The sequence below is a fragment of the Trichechus manatus genome, unplaced genomic scaffold, assembly GCF_000243295.1.
Source record: "Trichechus manatus latirostris isolate Lorelei unplaced genomic scaffold, TriManLat1.0 scaffold00138, whole genome shotgun sequence".
Classification (NCBI taxonomy): domain Eukaryota; kingdom Metazoa; phylum Chordata; class Mammalia; order Sirenia; family Trichechidae; genus Trichechus; species Trichechus manatus.
In genome coordinates, this window is record NW_004444074.1 from 297,008 (window position 1) to 310,181 (window position 13,174).

The 13,174-nt window shown below is 38.6% G+C and overlaps 1 protein-coding gene across 4 annotated transcripts in view; it reads left to right on the forward strand.

Annotated features, from left to right (window-relative positions):
- SSH2 (slingshot protein phosphatase 2) overlaps positions 1–13,174 on the forward strand; it is a 137,299-nt gene that overhangs the window by 46,552 nt on the left and 77,573 nt on the right. The window contains exon 1 of one of the 4 annotated variants that reach the window (XM_023739616.1): positions 6,316–11,430. The exons of the other annotated variants lie outside the window; for them this stretch is intronic. The gene's annotated coding sequence lies outside the window, so the exon portion shown is untranslated. Of the gene's footprint in view, positions 1–6,315; positions 11,431–13,174 lie in introns of those variants that run through there. 4 annotated transcript variants of the gene reach the window in all.

Here is a 13,174-nt window from a genome sequence, read left to right on the forward strand (position 1 = left end):
GCATTATTTAAAGGGCATGAGTTCCTTGAATGGGATTATGTTGGGGACTTCAACTCCAGAGATAGTTTCTGTGGGAATGTGGCTTTGCTTACTGTGAGGTGGCAGGTATCAAATCAAAAACCAAACATAAACCACAGTCATTAAGATTTCAGAATTGGATCCAAGTATCTCATTTACTAGCATCATTATTTTTTGGCCTATTATCATTAGGATATGACATGGCACAAAAAGAGTAAAGTGAATTGGAAACAGGCAGATAACATTTGCATTTCTAATTAGGGCTAACACTTTTTAATTAAATTGGTTTTTTACTAATTATTTTGCCAACTTCAGAATTTAAGGGCTACGAAGGATAAGACAGGCCCATAAAACAAAACAAGACTAGGAGGGCACAACAGCCCAGGGACAAGGACTGGAAGGCAGGAGGGGACAGGAAAGCTGATAATAGGGAACCCAGGGTTGAGAAGGGGAAGTGTTGACACGTCGTGGGGTTGTTATCCAGTGTCATAGAACAATACGTGTACTGTTTGATGAGAAACCAGTTCTGTAAACCTTCATCTAAAGTACATTAAAAAAAAAAAATTTAAGGCTACAAATATGTGATCACCAGTCTGATTAAAAGTTTCGTTTTTAGTGACTGTCCTTTAAATTACCATTGGCCCTTGTATGCAGAGGCATTGAGACTGTAAGCTATTGTCCTTGAGTTCTAGTCTGGTGGAAAGACTGTGGGCAGGACCAGCTACATAATCTGCAGGGCCCAGCACAAAAATGGAAAATGCAGGGCCCCTTATTAAAAAAATTAAGAATTTCAAGGTGTCAACAGTAGAGCATTAAACCAAGCACAAGACCTTTCTAAGTGCAAGATTCTATGCAGCTGCACAGACCACATGCCCATGAAGCTAACCTTGACTTTGGGATGTGAAATTAAATAGACATGGTGTTGATCAGAGCTTTGCTACTTATTTACATGTGACTTAGTTTCAGAACTTCTGTTTTCTGTTTCTATTCTGTCTCTTCCATTCTGTCCTTTTCTATTCTATTCCACCCTTCCACCAAAGTTGGAGAACCCCTGGCAAGAGTTGGGAATATGTATATGGAAGAAGTACACAATAGAAAGGGAAAACAGAAATTCTGAAACTAAGTCACATGTAAATAAGTAACAAAGCTTTTAACTACTTTGTCACCAGGGCTCCAGCTGATAAACCCCAGGTATATTTAATTTCACATCCCAAAGTCCAGGTCAGCTTCATGGGCATGTGATCTGTGCAGTTGCATAGAACATGTATACTTCCAGGAGCCCTGATGGCACAGTGGTAAAAGAGCTTGGCCGCTAACCGAAAGGTTGGTGGTTTGAACCCATCAGCTACTCCGCAGGAGAAAAATGTGGCAGTCTGCTTCCATAAAGATTTACAGCCCTGGAAACCCTACGGGGCAGTTCTTCTCTGCCCTACAGGGTTGCTATGAGTCGGAATCGACTCGATGGCATTGGGTTTGGTTTTTATACTTCTTCTGTTTGTCCCTGTGAGCCCATTCTGGAATGATCTTTCCTTTCACTTGGCTAGTGGAACAATCAAGGTTAGGGTTTGCTTAAGGAAAGGTAGTTAACTGATTTAACTGAAAATACAGACACAGTATTATAGTTTAAAAAGTACTTTCGCAATTGAGTCAACATTTGATTCAGTTACCCTTTTGAGACAGTATTTTTTCCCCTCATTTTATAGAAAAGAAAATTAATCCTCAAAGAGGTTAAGAGGATTTCTCAAAGTCAGCCAGCTGGTAAGTGAAGTTCAAGCCCATGCCTTCTAATGCCAAGTTTTCCCACTATTCCATTCTATCTCTACAAGTCTGCAAAACCAAGGATAAACGTGACAGAGTATCTCACTTTCTTAAGATCTGTTTTGCAGAATTTTCTGCTGGTTTGCCAAGCATACCTGCTGGGATATAATAATAATAACTAGCATTTGGGTAGTGATCTACAGTTCGAAACAGGTTTTCACTTCCGTTATTTCCAGTGACTCTTGCAGTAACCTTATGATAGGTATTTCAGCATCTTTTTAAAGGAGAAAGATTGATGTTCAAAGAAATTAAATGACTTGTTTAAGGTCATTTAATTAATAAGTAAAAAGGCAGTGATTCAAGCTAAGTCTTCTTACTTTATATTCCATGCTTTTGTACTATGCTTTATTTGCCTCTAATTAATTTTATATCTCTACCTAGTAAATACCATTTATTGATATGTGTTCATTTATTGATCACCTATGATGTTCTAGGTACTGAGAATGCATCAGTGAACAAGAAAAGACCAAGTCTCAGCTCTTAAAACTTTTTCAGAGTCTAAATAAATTACTATAAATAAATAATCAGCTCATGATACATGGCTATAAAGAAAAAACAAGTCAAAATAAAAATGTGGAAAGTAAGCCAGGGCAAGGGAGTGCCGTTTAAAAAGAAAATGGTCAGGACACTTATAAGCTATTATTTGAGCCACAAACTGAAGTGTAAAATTTTGTGTAAATGTATGAATCAATTTTTTAACTTTAATAAATAATCTAAATAATATGACGCCTCTGCATTGATGGGCATAATGTCATTAGATGAGGGTTGTTAACTGTTGTAAGCTTTAACCTTTATGATAGTAGTCATGCTTTATATTTAATCTCCTTTCCCTTGTAGCATAGACTATAAAATCATAAGATCAGTAAAGCTCTAAATCTGCTCATTTCCTTTCATGCTGAATCACTTACCGCATAAAGCAATGTTTAAGGGATTGGTAATCTTAGATTTCTCACATTGTTAGAAAGTAAGTACTGTAATCAAATGACACGTTCCGGGTAGCTGTTAAGATTTCTAGAGTATCCAGTAGGTTCAGGAAATGTAAAACTTCATTTACTGGTCAGATTTAATTTTAATGAATTTTAAAATCTTATCCAAAATCCTTTATTGTTCTGAAATCCTATTATGTCTAGTACTGTAGGGCTTCAGTAGGTGAACTTCACCTAATCTGGGGGAATCTTTGCAATGTAAAATATTTATCATAGAGGGATTTTCAGAAACGGGGGAAGAGGAGGTATCATGATGGAGACAGACAGGAAGATGATCTTTTCATAGGATTTGCTTGTTACGTGTTTTAAAATGGCATAATCCAAAGTATTAATAGAAGACAAACCCTTAGAAACTCCCAAACCTTATCTATTCATAGGTGTTCTGGTTTCAAAATTTAGTGGAAGCTTCAGTCATTTCACTGTTTGCATCTTGTTAAAGCTGAGCTGTTATCTCCTAAAAGGACAGGGGGCCATGGTGGGGAGGCTGTTACTTCCTAGCTGCCCCTATTTTCTTTAGGGCGATTACCAGGTTCCTTTATTTAGCCCTTTAGGAGGTTCATGAACACCCTGAAATCATACGTAAAATTGGGTCTGTATATGACTAGGACATTTATTTTTCTGAAGGAAAGGGCCATAGCATTCATTAAATTCTCAAAGGAATCTAATGACCACTACCCAAAAAAAGAAAAAAACTAAGAACCCAGAATAGGCTGTTTTAGGTATTTGACTTAGATACCAAGTAAAAACTCTTTTTAAGCTTTTTTAACTTAACCAGTGAGATTTATTGATCCATTATTAAACAATCACTCATGATTTCCCCATGCTGGAAGAATTTGAGCTAGCATTTTTTCTCTATTGAGAAGGATTATGTGGCCTTTTGAATTTCTTCTGTCTTGTAATAATCTTGGAGTAGATATTCCAAGAATGGTATTTGCTTTAAGGAAACAGGGAATATTACAGTAAAGCCCAAATGTTTGTTTTCCTCAGCAATTGGTCACAACTTATGTGACGAGTGATAAAGAGAAGCAATATATTGGGGTAAAGAACTTCTGCTGTTTTGGACGATATCCAGGGAGGCAGAAATGATTTAAAGTTGTTATTTTTAAGAAAAAGTTGTGAGATTCACTTCAGCATGAGGTAGGAAAATTTCTAATTGCATTAATCCAGGTGTTTATTAAATTAGTTATAAAGAGCTTGTTGGAAGATTTGGGGATGGGGACCACTGCCCTGGACTTAGAAATTTAGTGGAATGAATGTGCTATATAACTGTGCTGGGCCCTGAAGGTCAGAAATTCTCCAACCCGTTAAGCCATTCTTTGCTACTAAAACCAATCTCTGCAGCACACCATGTACAGTTATGAATTTGCAGAAGTGTGAGCAGTCATGTTTTAGATGCCATTTTTGCTTTCTTGCTGCCTCACATTATTTATTTTTTCAAGCCTTAATCCAATGCCTGTTTGCTCTGGCAAAAATTTCTGGGTTTTGCATAAAGCCTTGAGAAAACTGAAACCAGTTTATCTCTTAGAAATTAAACACCCCATAAAAAAGAAATTTATTTACCTAGAGTTTTCCTCCAAGGGGATTATTTTAGCTTTTCAGTGTCAAACGAGGATTTTTAGATAGACATATTTTTCATTAAGTAGAGTTTTTTAATGCAGAGGAAACAGAAAATGGGGTTTTTCAAAATTCGTTTTTTTAAAAAATTTATTTATGTAGGTTTTAATTTAGAAGTAAATATGGAAAATAAATACACAAGTATAGTGTATAAACCATATGTTCAGTTATTTTCTCCTTAGTAGCTATTGTTTAAATTTGCTGCTGTAGAAACATTAAAATATAAAGAGAAAAAAAAATTGAAATGTTGCCTTTTTAGCATTAATTGTTAATCTGAAAAAAATATAAGCAGATTCCACAAACCTCTTTAGTGGCACTAGAAAAACTTTGGGAAAACATCCAACATCTGCTTATCTTTCCTGCAGTAGAAATGTTCATAATTGCAATGTGCAGTTTCCTTTGAATGAAGATAAACAAATTCCTATTTGTTATACTTATGTTTCAAAAGTATAGTTACTGCATTCTTTAAATGTATTTAATTTTTACCCCCTGACAGTTGGAGAGGTTCCAAAAACATCTGGTTGTTATTTAGGATTTTCTTAGCTTTCTCTTGAGGGCAGCTGTATTTTCTTTAAGATATTTTCCTCAGACCTTTTCTTTTGAATTCTTGACTTAGGGGCCATTTAGAAAATAAGTTCCACCCAAACAGGTTCCCCCGTTACATACAGCACCATGGCCCTGACTATTATAAAATCCATGTCCCCTGAGCTTTTTTTTTTTTTTCTTTTTCTTTTTTGAAATACGTTAGTCAGCTTTGTCCCATTTGGTTCTTCCTTTGCCAAATGCTGGATCCAGGAAGCTGTCAGTTAGAAGAGTGCTGGAGGACGCTCCCCAGCCAGACTCTGGTAGTTTTGATACAGGGGTGAGTCCCAGGTTGAAAACCTGTTTGTCCAGTTCCCAGGAGACCAAGCTACTGAACATTTTACCCTGTTGACCTGGGCAGCTCTTTTTCACTGGCTAAGGTATGGCTGACAGTCCTGGCGAGTGAGTTATCTGAAAGATGTTCACTGCTTTTCTTTAGACATTACTGTGTCCAGTTATGTGTGGTAGAGATTGTTCTGTGTATATTAGAGATTATCTGTTTATTCAGGGTGAAATAAAATTGGGCATTGGTTGTTCTATTGGTTGCCAGTAGAATACAGTTTTTTGTTAGTGTCTTTCCCCCTGAGATAATAAGCCCACTGTTGTAGGCCTAAGCCTAGGACTGATTCTTCTTCTCTCTTTAATAGGGTGTGCATACCTTGTCTAAATATAGCTAGGTGTGGGCTTCGCTAATACAGAGAGAGACAGTAGAATGACCTTAGCTGATCTTGCTTCATTACTAGTGTTACAGTAATATTTAAAGAAACAGGGATACTGTTTTAGTTCTGATTATAGGCTGAGATGCACTTTCCAGTTGCTTGGCTTCTGTAGGTAAAAAGTTTTTCTACACTAGACCAAAAATTGTCTTACAAGCTAAAAGGAGTCATCTTAGAAAGAAAGCAGGAATTAATTCCATGTGAAAGCACACATAGAGGATGATTTCTTTTTCTCTTTCATTGACCAAAAATTAACATTTATTCAGAATGTGAAAGGTGAAACTTTCATGTACCTTAAGTACTTTAAAATTATAAGTTGCATTTATATAACTGGTGCTTCCTGCTTTTTACGAAGCTTCCGCAAACTTGTTTGCTAATGTAAAGTGGTGGCATCAGATCTCATTTAATTTCAGGGGGAGAGATGAGAATCACAATCAGCATCAGCCCAAAGCTGACTCTTATGAGGTGGAGGTCAGATATACCTCCACTCTCCAACCATTTTACCAATTCTGACACCAGCCGTCCCTCCCACGGCACTCTCTACTTCTGTGCTGGGTTTAATAATTAGTTGCAGTGGCCACACAGAACTCACAGATCATACTCATAATTATGGGGTTTATTAGGGAAGTAACAGGTTACAATTCAGGATCAGGATCAACTTGGAAGTAACAGAAACAACTCAGGATACAGTTCTTTGATCAGAACAGCTTCTTCTCAGACATGCCTGTAGGCAGGCCTCTGCCACGGGCCCTGCTCGGGCCTGGCTTTTGCCCTGCTCCAGCAAGTGTTAACAGCTCTTTAGCTCCACCAGTAAGTGCCCACAGGCACCCTACTCCGCCAGGAAGCCTCCTGCCCTAAGGCACTCAGCTCTCTTGCTCTGTGTGTCAGCGAGCCCACTGCAGCTACCTCACGCCGTGTGCCGGGAAGTCCACCACAGCCGTCTTGTGCTGGTCTCCTGGTTCTCGCCCCTTGCACTCTCTAACACCGTCTAGCACTGTCTTCAGTGTTACAGCTCTCTCTGTCTTCTGGGTCTAGGAGGTTTTCAGTGCAGGGTCCTAGGGTCCAAAGGACATGCTTTGCCCCTGGCTCTTCTTCTTGATGGTAGTGAGGTTTCCCCTCAACTTGTGGGACTGGCTCTTTTTAAGCCTATTGGGATGGCAAAACTGACCAATTCCCTTGGTGGGCCACAGGCACCTTGTTTGCACAGTCCCACTCAATCATTTTGTGGGAGTTACAAGACCATGGCCAGAAAGGTCATATAAAAAGAGAAGCACATTGCCCTGCAACTAAGAAGAAAGGATATTTTATCCCCAAGTGTATGAAACAGAGTAGATATCAGTAATCCTGTTTTACAGTGAAAAGACTGAGATACAGAGAGGTAAAATGACTTTCCTAGGGGCCTAATAGACAGCCCATGAAGTGATTCCAGTACACCACCCCTTATCTCAGGCAGCCATCTTTTACCCTTTTTGTGAGTGTAAAACTATTCAAGGCAGCCTCTCTCTTAAAAGAAATTCTCCCTTCCCATCCCTTTCTTTTTAATTGACCAACATTTTGTTGGGGGGGCAGGAGGGGTGGGTTTCCACTTGCAGAAAAATTTTCCAGGGGAAGCAGGGATCCAATGTGCAAATGAGCCATTTGGTTACTAAACGGAAACCTACAGGGTTTGAGCTGTCATGTTTGCAGAGTGGCCCAGCCCATTGTGACATAACTTAAGGGACATTCTTTAAGAGTTACCTCTTCGGCTGTGGAAAACCTAGCTGGTATTTTAGTTGTTTAATGCTGTAGAAAAATGGTGATCTCATCTTGAACTAATGGAGTGCTTTTAAGGTTCCCATTGATAGTCGCCTAGAATCATAAAGTTAAAGAGTTTATAATATTATATAAATTGAGAATCCAGATTCTGTCACCACATATAATTAATTAGTGGCAGAGCAAGAACTCCAGGTCACATAACTGTCATTTTCATACTCTTTCTTCTCTGTCCTTACATGTTTCCCTAAAGCAGGTGATATACTGACTTGTTCTTTTGTAAGTAGAGAAACCATCTAAAGTGTTAAAAGTGACTCAGAGGCACCTAGCCACAGGTAAAGTGGAGTTAGAAAACCCTGGACAGTTGTGTACCTACTATTTACTGCCTCCTCTAAGTCAGTGAAAACATGATCTATGAACTGGAAGTCCATTTTTGGAAAGATTTGATTTAGGGATATTTTGAACTTCTGTTGTTGAGCTCCTTTTCAAAATGGTATATTCTGAATATGATTGCCACCTCATCATATTGTCATATTTTTAATCCCAATTTGCTCTAACATCTTGTTTATTGTTATGCTCCCATTTGTAGGAGAGGTGAGAAATGAAGTTAGTTGCCTGTCACAACATGACAGCTTCACTGTGGTTTAAGTATACATTGGATCAAATTATGTTCCCCAGACATAATATACCAGTCCTTTTTGCTGGGTAGTCTGTGGTTCATCTTTAATATAAATTCTCTTTAAATTCTTCAGCAGCTGTGTTTTGCACAGCTACTGATTTTAGAGGTGGGGAAATTAAGTCCCTGAAAACTGTCTTCTCATAGATGTTCTTTAATAATGGGTTACTTAATTTAGCTCAGAGCCAAAGAGATTTAGCATTACCTGCTTACCATTCTTTTACACTAACATCCTCTTGAATGAAATATAGATGAATTTGTAAAATTCACTTGCCTTCATTTGACTGAAATTGGCTTCAGCTTCGGATTCATCTTTTGCCCGTTACTATGCTGAGACAACTAAGCTTTCTTTATGGTTAGTTTAAAATGACAATTTCAGAATTTAGCTGCATTATCGTTCATTTAACTTGAGCCTTGGCTGTATCATCAGTATATGTCATATCCGTAAAATGGGGGATAAAGGAAGGAGGGAAGTCCTTTGTGTAAAAGCATTTTCCTCAGCTGTTCCTCCTTGATGCTGGAGGTTTGGTGCCTGGCAGGAAATGATATAGACATGTGTGATAACAAAGTGACATGAGGAGGAATTGCCTTTAAGGTTCCCTGGCTTGTCTGGGATGATTGGCTGTCAGCTGGCAGATAGGTTAAAGCTGATTTGATCTCCAAATCTGAGGATTAACAAAGTAAAACTTAGAACATTGAGATGGTGGAAAAACCCTATTTTGAGAAAAGTTTGGGCAAAGGCAAGTGGTATGGAAATTAGTAGACGTGTAAATAGACTTCTTTTATTATGCCTCATCTGAGAGTCTTAAAGCATTGCAATTTGTTAGAGGGAAGGATCTGGCGTAAGAGTCAGGAGGTACAAAGAAAAAAAATGTTCTTTATGAGTGTGAGGAATTTGCACATATCAAAGCATTTCTATCTCTGGTTTTTCTTACAATTTTAATTTCTTTATGGAGTAAATTTTCCATCTGCCACAGAAAGTAAACTAAACAATATCTCCCGAGGTATCTCTCCTTCATTCCCATTACCTCAGATCAGACCACCCTTCTCTCTTGCCTGGAATTCTACAGTAACTTATTTCCCTGCTTCCAAGCACATCCTCTTTCAGTCCATGCTCCACACCATGGTTGGGGAAATCTTTCTGAAAGTACAGACACTGGCTGTCTGTTATCCTTAGGATAAACCCAAATTCCTTGCCAAGCTATATAAGACCCTTTGGGATCTGTGCCCTGCTTACCTCTCCCCATGTTTATTGCATCCCTCCCTCCACTGTTTCACCATACAGTATGATTGAAGTTTGCACATGCTGCTGGCTCTACCTGAAACATCCTTTCTTCTCCCTCTCAGGCTCCTTTCACCTGGCTAATACCTACTGGGCTCCAGGACAGCTTGCAGAAATGGCCTTCTCTGGAGGAAGAACTATATCTCCAAGAAGGGCAGGCCTGAGTGTTGACCTAACCTGCTGCTGTAAATCCCTGGGACTTGCCTGCCTCCCTGCTCTTCTGGAGAGGGCAGCAAGTGTATTTGGCTTATTGTTTATTCAGTCCTCTGCTTGAATATCACCTGTTGCAGAGAGGTCTTTCCTGGCTACTCTACCCTGTTGTTCTTTAGCCTCTTACCCACTGTTTTCTTCAGAGCATTTATCACTACCTGACATTTTACATATTTTTGTCTCCCTGCCTTAACCCCCACTAATCTGTTGGTTCCTTGAGAACATGGACTTTTATGAAAGTTGACTGTATGTTCCCAGTGCCTAGAATAGACCTGCCACATAATAAGCTATCAGTAAATATTTGTTGAATGGAACCTATGATGCATTCTTGAAAAGTAGCTTCCAAACTCGACTAGGTTTCAAAAGCAGCTGGAGCACTTAAAAAATTTACTACTGAATTAGAATCCTTGGGATAGGATCTGACATTCACATTTCAAAACCACTATTAGATTATGTAAGTACATAAGGAACAGGTACCATCTTCTGTTTGGTGTGCATTAACTTTGAGTTGAAATCGTCATCTAGTTGATAGTTTGGTTTCTCTGTGGTAACTTTCTACTTTGGTTGTTTAACCAGTGGGAAAAGGTAGGTTGTGTGAGCTCTGTGGAATTAACTAAGAGATTATATTAGTAGTTCGGGTAGCTTTATCCCAACAAGTTTGTATCAACCTATAAATTATGAGCTCCATTGTCATTCAGGCAATGAGAGGCACATATATGGGACCTAGAAGAGGCTACTATGCTTGAGCAAGAGATTTTTAAAGTCTATTGTAGTTAACTCATTATGTAGGGCAAATGTAGGGCAGTAACCCATACAACACACCCAATTTCTCAGGAAAGGGAACTTCAAGACAGAACACCAGATAGAACCTTGGAAGAACTTCACAAGTAAGTTGAAAGTTCTGTTGCAAGTAGAAGTTCCCCACTAGCACCAGGCTTGTTAGAAGTCTACAAACAAAACCAAGTGAGGCAGCCTCTCCCTGTGGTTTCTGCTGCAGAGGAAGAAGACATATGGGCTTTGTCACCTGCCAGGTGAGCACCAAAGAAGAGGTTTTATAATGACTTTGATATATTCTCTGAAGTATGCTTGAGCCTTCAGCATCCCTGTTGTCATTTTCAGGTTACATTTATTAAGCACTCTATACATTACACTGGGCTAGAAAGCAGTGTGAGTGGCACCCTCCCTCCGTTGCCTTACATGCAAAAGCAAACAGTATAGGCATAGGGCTGTTTATCTAATGAAACATAAATAAAGTTTAACACACACCAAAGCAGGGTGCTAGGGCAAATGAACAAATGTATTATCTTTGCTTTTACATGCATTTCTCTATACACAATAATCTTTTTTTTTTTTTTTTTTTTTGGCATTGGAACAAGAATGGAGGAGTTATGCCCTATCTTTTCTACCACAGGGGTGGGATATCACTGCACATAACTGAGTGGTGCTGCTGACCAAAAACCTTAATCACTTGAGTAAAGAATATAGTCAGTTTGAGTCCTCTTTGTTTGAGTAGTAGACATTGCTGATGGCAAAGCATTTTTGGGCAGGGGAGTAGGTCATAAATGAGGAAGTTTATCTAAGAAACTCTGTGTTTCTCACCCCTGAGGGTTCTGATTGTTGGTTTCTTCACAGCTCACTTTTCTCTCAGGCCCCACCCCATACTGCAGAGAAGAACTTGTTGACGGCAGCTCGACTTTTTCAAGTCTTGCACGAAGGCAGATGTCTCTGAAAATGCAGCTTACGCAAAACATCTGTGTGCTTGACTCTGTTCCCACGGTGTGTTTTCCTGTACTGCCCCCTTCCTTTTTTTTTTTTTGTCTTTAAAACTGAAAACACAGTATGAAAAAAAATCACCCCCAAAGCCACCCCCCTTACTAATGGCCATTTCCATTCCTGTCACATTACCTTCCCATTCTTGATGTGCATAGATTTTACCTAGTTATGTCCTTTTTCTTAAGCAAAAGTTCAGACTTTGTCATACAGCCACTTCCCTGTTTTTTTCCTCATTCTGGCATCATCTTGGTTTTTGATCTTGAGTTACAGAAAAGGGATTGCAACTTATCAGCACTCTGTCAGTGAGTCCTCATTTTTATTTTCCTGTCTGGCTTTTGGGACCCAAGTATTCTAGTTTTTGGAGTATGGCTGAAATCCAACTTTTATTTTTAAAAAAATAAGACATAGAATACATATGTTTGTATAGCATTTTTAATTTTCTTAACATTTTAAAACTGCTGTTTTAAATTACATCAACTGTCAAGGCACATTTCTATGCCCACCCAAGGGCAGCCCCATTTAGGAAAAAAACATTTCTACACTCTTTTGTTCTTTGTTATATTGCAAGCCTCAGCTCTCCCAATACATGAGAAATCTTGTTGATAATAGTACTTCACTTGTAACTAATTGTCTGCATTATCAGAGCTGCCTATATATCTCATCCTTATCTTCTTTCTAATGGTGAATAAGGCCACATACATGTCTCTAAATCTCCCTTTCTTATTTGACAAAAAGGAAGAACAAAATGAATCGCATCTCCTAGTTTAGGTAGGCAGTTAGATGTTGAATATTTTCAGACATCTTCCTTTTAGAAACCATGGTCCTCTGTGCTTAGATGTTTAAAGGGTGGACCTGCGGTGTGTAGGGTCCCTTGATAGCTTAGGAAGTTCACAGGATTCATAGATACAGCCTCATTATTGTCTGTTGCCATGTGAGAAAATGAAAGACCCTTCCAATCATTGTAAATAAATTTTGCCTTTGACAGTAAAACTGGTGTTTAAAATTATTTCCTTTTGTTGTTTATATTTTCCAGATCCTGAGTTGCCATTTGGGGTAGGCTGTAGGACTAGCTCAACCAGAAACTAAAAGCAACCTAGGCAGCAGATGTGGGATTATACTGCAATGTCTGTTCCTACACTAGAGCAAATATGTGATAAGTTTTAACTTTTTTCCTCTAACACGTATAAGTTAAAATTTGTTCTCGGGTCATTTTGATTTGGATATTTTCCTCTTTTTCCAAATCCTAACCAAAATGTTTGGAATTCTCATTGTTCCACATTGCACTCTAGAGTATTTCAAAATACTACTGTGTGATCTCTTTGTTCCCAGCTTGCTAATTTCTTATGATTACTATCTGGAACATAGGGAAGAAAGTGCACTGGGTCATGGCTTCTTCATAAATATACCTAAAAATGTGGATTTACTGAATCAAAAATACTGGAAATAAATGTTGGAGGGGCTGTGGGGAGATAGGAACTCTTATGCACTGCTGGTGGGAATGCAAAATGATACAACCATTTTGGAAAATGATATGGCACTTCCTCAGAAAGCTAGAAATAGACATAGCATTCGATCCAGCAGTTCCACTCTTAGGAATATATCCTAGAGAAATAAGATTCGTCACTCAAATAGACATATGCACACCTGTGTTCATGGCAGCATTGTTCACAATAGCAAAACGATGGAAACAACCTAGATGCCCATCAACAGATGAATGGATAAACAAACTATGGTACATACACACAAT